This window comes from Phyllobates terribilis, unplaced genomic scaffold, assembly GCF_046119375.1.
Source record: "Phyllobates terribilis strain yellow unplaced genomic scaffold, ASM4611937v1 Scaffold_3__8_contigs__length_932513732, whole genome shotgun sequence".
Lineage (NCBI taxonomy): Eukaryota > Metazoa > Chordata > Amphibia > Anura > Dendrobatidae > Phyllobates > Phyllobates terribilis.
The window spans coordinates 683686627-683692260 of NW_027362763.1; positions in this window are offsets into that span (position 1 = coordinate 683686627).

The following is a 5634-nucleotide window of genomic DNA, read 5'->3' on the forward strand; positions in this document are numbered from 1 at the left end:
TAAATAGAAGGCATTAGTGACCGGTTTCCTGATTTTCGGCAGGGTGTCTATTACAACATCCGAGAGCCCTTTTGCTTTCAGGATTAAGGCGTCAGACGCCAGGCTGTCAGGCATGAGCTGTGGGGAGCCTGATGAAATATCGGACCTTGATGGAGTAGATCGTGGTCCGGAGGCAGGATAAGAGGGCCTTCTGGGTTTAGAAGGTTCAGAGCCCCAAACCAACTTCTTTTCGGATTTAGAGAGGCAATCAGAATGGTCTTGACCTTCTCCACTCTGATTTTTTGCAAGGTCCTCGGCAGTAATGGAATTGGAAGGAATGCGTAGGCCAACCTGAAGCTTCATGGGTGAGAAAAAAATGCACCTACCTTTGCATGATTCTCCCTGGGGTCTATGGAGAAATATCGATTCATGTTTGTATTCTGTCGTTTTGTAAACAGGTCTATGTCTGGGAGTCCCCATTTCCTGGTTATTAGCTGAAACATCCTATAACAGAGGCTCCATTCTCCTGGATTTATTTCTGTCCTCCTTAGGAAGTCTGCCTGAATACTGTCGGCGCCTTTTAGATGAAGGGCTGACAGAGACAGGAGATGATGCTCTGCCCAGAGGAAAAGTCTTGCTGAGACTTCTCGAAGGCTTTTGAACCTTGTACTGCCCTGATGACGAAGATGGGCCACCGTTGTCATGTTGTCTCAATAAATCATGACATGTGCTCCCTGGAGAATAGGACCTGCCGCCTTCAGGGCCTCCTCTACTTCTTTTAGTTCTTTGAAATTTGAGGATTGGCCCAGATGCCCTGGAAGGTCTTCTGGGATATGACTGCTCCCCAACCTCTTTTGCTAGCGTCCGTTGTTAAAGAAGAGATCAGGTGCTGAATCAAAGCAATCCATTTGGTCAAATTTCCTGGATTGACCCACCAATTGAGAGATACCTTCACATGGTGGGGAAGAGATATTTTTGAGTTGAGCATCTCTGGAAACTTGTCCCAGCGAGAAAGGATAAAGTTCTGAAGGATTCTTGTATGAGCCTGGGCCCAGGGGACCGTCTCAATGCACGCTGTTATCGACCCCAGGACCGACATGGCAAACCTTATGGATACCGTCTTTTGGCTTTTTAGTATCTGGATCCTTGATCTCACATTTAACCGTTTGGACGCTGGCAGTAAGGACCGCTGGTTTTGAGAATCCAAGAGAATTCCTAAGAAGACCTTTTGAGCTGATGGGGTAAGGTCTGACTTTTCTCGATTTATGATCCAGCCCAAGGATCCCAGGATCTGTAGGACGGATTGAAGTTGGTCTCTGAGAACGGAAGAAGGAGCCATGACGAGGAAATCGTCCAGAAAAGGGATGATGCAGATATTTTCTTCCCTGATAAATGCAACTACTTCCACCAGGATTTTTGTAAAGGTCCGGGGTGCTGAGGAGATGCCGAAGGGAAGGACCCTGAGCTGAATATGGCATACGGTCTGACTTAGAGAGACACTAAATCTCAGATAACGCTGGTAATCTGGGTGGATGGGCACATGGTAATATGCATCTTTTAGGTCTATGGTAGCCATGACGAAGTTTTTCCCGATCAGAGGAACCGTGGATTTTACAGACTCCATTTTGATAAAGAATATATTGATTCAGATGCTTCAGGTTGATAATAACCCGGTGGTTCCATTTGTTTTTTATACCAGGAACAATCTTGAGTAATGTCCCTTGCCCTGCTCTGCTTCTGGCACGGGAGTAATTACTGCTGAAGATAGCATTTGCTGAAGCTCTGATGTTATAACTTTCTGGAGTTTTGCTGACAGGAGAGATGTTATTTCCAGTCTCTGATGAGGAAAGGAGGAAAATTCTATTTTTATTCCTGACCTGACCCAGTCTAGGATCTTGCGGTTTGATGTCATCTTCCTTCATAGCCTGAAGAATCCTGAGATTCTGCCCCCTACTTGTCTGGCGTCATTGCCTATCAGAAAGTTGGGACTGAAAAATGTTTTTACCTCTACCCCTTTGGGGTAGCTCCAGCAACCCGCTTTACCTTTTCCTCTGTATGAGGTATTATGTGGTTGAGGGGGACAAAATGGCCTCTTTTTGGGTGTTTTTGGTTCTGGGGGAGATTTATTTTTATCGGACACTTTCTACAATAAATTATCCAGCGCTGGACCAAACACGTACTCCCCTTTGAAAGGTATGGAGCATTACTTGGATTTAGAAAGGATGTCACCACTCCACATCTTTAACCATAGAACCCTTCTTGCGGCATTGGAGAGAACCGAAGTTCTTGCTGCAATCAGGACAGATTCAGTGGAGGCGTTCGCCAGGAATCCCGCTGCCTTCTGTAAGAGGGTGTAGAGAGGCCAGAAGATCTTCTCTGGAAGTACTGCTCTGGATATAATCTTCTGATGTAACCAGCGGAACAAGGTTCTTGTGACACAGGTGGAGGTGACGTTTGTTCTTAGGGCAGCAGCTGATGTTTCCCATGACTTTCTCAGTAAACTGTCCATCTTACGATCAAGTGGATCCTTAAGCTGAGAGGAGTCTTCAAAGGGTAGGGTAGTCTTTTTCGCTACCCTGGCCACCTGAATGTCGACTTTAGGCATCTCTGTCCAGCATTTAGAGATGTTTTCATCTAAGGGAAAGCGATCCTTTAGGTCAGATGGGATGTTCAGCCTTCTTTCTGGAAATTCCCATTCATCCAGAATTGAATTCTGGACGTTGTGATGAATAGGGAACACCATTCTCTTCCTTGATCTCAATCTCCCAAACATCTCGTCTTGGACCGTAGGTGGCGTTTTTTCTTCTTCCACGCCCATTGCGTTTCTGACAGCAAGTAAAAGTTCCTCCATGTCATCAGAGAAGAAGAAGAATTTCCTATCCTCCTGATCAGTACTGATGTCTGGAGTGACCTCGCCTTCGTCTAACCATTCCTCCTGGGCTGAATTTTCTGCCTCAGAGTCTGAGGAATTTTCTGGGGGCATACTTCCTCTTTTTTTATACTGAGGGACCCCCGAAAAAGATTGTGAGAAGGTGGTTAACAACAACTGGATCTCTTGGCGCACCATTCCCCTGACTTCATCCATTAGGGATGATTGTTCCTCACAGACAATCTTCTCTGTACACGGCTGACATAGGGCCTTTTTGTGGGAGGGTGGGAGTTTCTTATTGCAAATGGCACATCTGTGACTTGCAGGTTTTTCCTTTTGATTTCAGTGCAGGATTCTTGTCACACTAAAATAATAAGGGGAAAACATAAGAATGGATCCTGCACAGAGACGGACCTACCCATACCAGACATACTCATTGGGCCGGAGTTTGTGCTGGGCTCTGCAGATGCAGCTTTAGGGGCAGACACATCCATCTTTAGAACCTCAGTCCTTCCTTATGGTGTCTTCCATCAGGGTCCTTTTATACAGGAACTGAAATCCAGCGCTGTCCTCATCCAATAGGATGAGGCCCCCCCCCTCTCCTGATATCAGGTCCACCAATCCTGATTATTGCACTTTTTTTATTGAAATTTAAAATTTCCAAAATGGCAGTGCGTTCCACCCTGGAACGCAACCAGAAGTGACGACGCGGCCATTGAATGGACCGGTACGCGTCACTTCCTTTGAGCTCTCCATGCGGCCAGCTATACACCGGAGGAGAGCGTTGCGCTCAGGGAGAGAGACCGCAACTGGCTGGGGAGCTACAGGAGGCCCCCAGCCAATATCTTCTCACCATCCAGCATTGAATGAGCTCTGGAGGAAGGTGCGGTCCCGCCGGGAGGAAAGAGCAGCGAACATGGAAGGAAGGCACAGGGCGATCGATCCACGGCTACCCGGCTGAAAGGTACGGATTTTTGGGGAAGCCGATTACCGGCCACAGCCCCACCAGAAGGAAACCTCTTCATCCCTTAGGGACAAGAAAAACACTGAGGTTAGAGGGAAGGGAAGGGCTATTTAACCTCTTGTTTCCTGTCCCTAATTAGGATGGGGAGGCAACCTCCTGTTGGTGCTGTCCTGGAGGGGATTAGAGAAAGCAGCATGTGAATGCAGCCTAAGGCTATGTTCACACATTGCATTTTTATGCAAATTAAAAGCTGCTTTTTACAATGTCGGCAAAAGCTAGGAGATTTCAGAAATCTCAGGTTCACGCTTATTTTTTTTTTACTCTTCCTGACTGAATTGGAAAACTGATGCATGTTAATTCTTTCAGCATTTTTGCAGCGTTTTTTTCACTCATAGAAAGTAACAAGTAAGTGCAAAAAAGCAGCAGAAATGCAGCAGAAAACGTTGCCAACAGTTCTTGCAGCGCTTTTAGTGAAAAAAAAAAACAGGCATGGCTGGACGTGAAACCCATTTATTTTTGTGATTTTGCCACATTTAAACCTAAATGTCTTGGTTTCCTCACCCGAGATGGCAGATAGGATTAGTACATTTTAATTAAATTAGTGATATGTGTAAAAGGAAACAATACCTGATATCTCAATGCACCGCCAAGTCTTGGGTAAACTATGACTGACCAATTCAATTCCCCTAGCGGTTTTTACACTTCCAATTGTGTATTTTTTCATGAATAGTCACTAGTTTTTCAGACATAAAAATCTTTTTCCACTAAATAATTGTATCAAATTGCCCCTTTTCCCCAAAATGTTTTCTGGTGTCACCTCCGTCTGTTGTTGGTGGCCTAACACCTTGCATTGCTCATGCTTGTATGGTGGAAGCAAAGCTGAACTTTGGGATCCTGAAGAACGCAGCAAAAAGACGCAATAAAAAACTGTTTTTTTGTCTGCAGCTTTTTTACTGCCAAGATATCAAGTTTTGGCTGCAGAAAAAAACAGCAGCAAAAACGCAACGTGTGAACATAGTGTAAAAACATGACGCCTTCAACAAGTTCAATTGCAAACCTTTATGGTAAAACTACATGTAACATGGGTCATATTGTGCACTTACTCTTTACAGCAAGTGCCATAAAACACCAATACCCCCCTATTGCAATCTCTATATACGTTGGTGGAGATTTGGCTACACAGAGACGCGCCTCCTCATTCCAATATATGGAGAATGCGGCTGAAAATTTGTGAACAAGGGTTAGAAAATAACTGCATGTAGATGTAGAGTCACCATCAATCTTACTGGGGAGCCCTTAGCAGCTGGGCCTGGAGCTGTGATGTCATCATCTACATGGCGGTGATGTCATGATCTACATGGAACTCTGGTGTCATCATCGGCTCTATGACATCACAATGGGAGTAAAGTCTATAGAATGCCTGAGCGCAGAGCCGGGACTGTCTTTTGTGTGACTCCCTATTAGATACACAAAGCTAAAAGGAATAAAAGGAGAAAGACGCCATCATGAGGATTCATGGACGTCCTCATTATGGCCAGCGGCTGCTGGTCAAGGCTCTCTCTTCCTGCAAGTCAATTGGCTTTAGCCTTCTGACCCGATTCAGGAAATCCCATCGCAATTGGAGAACACTGATGAGAGATTCCTTCCTGGCCACGAAATCTGCCACCATTACAGTAGTCAGGCGCTTCAGGTCAGTTGCTATAACCAGACGTAAAGACCACGTCATCGGCCAAGACAGCGGTGAGAAGAGCCCAACCTACATAATAGGTGATACTGAATCCACTTCCAGCATTGCAGAAAGTGGAGAGGATCTTGCCGATCC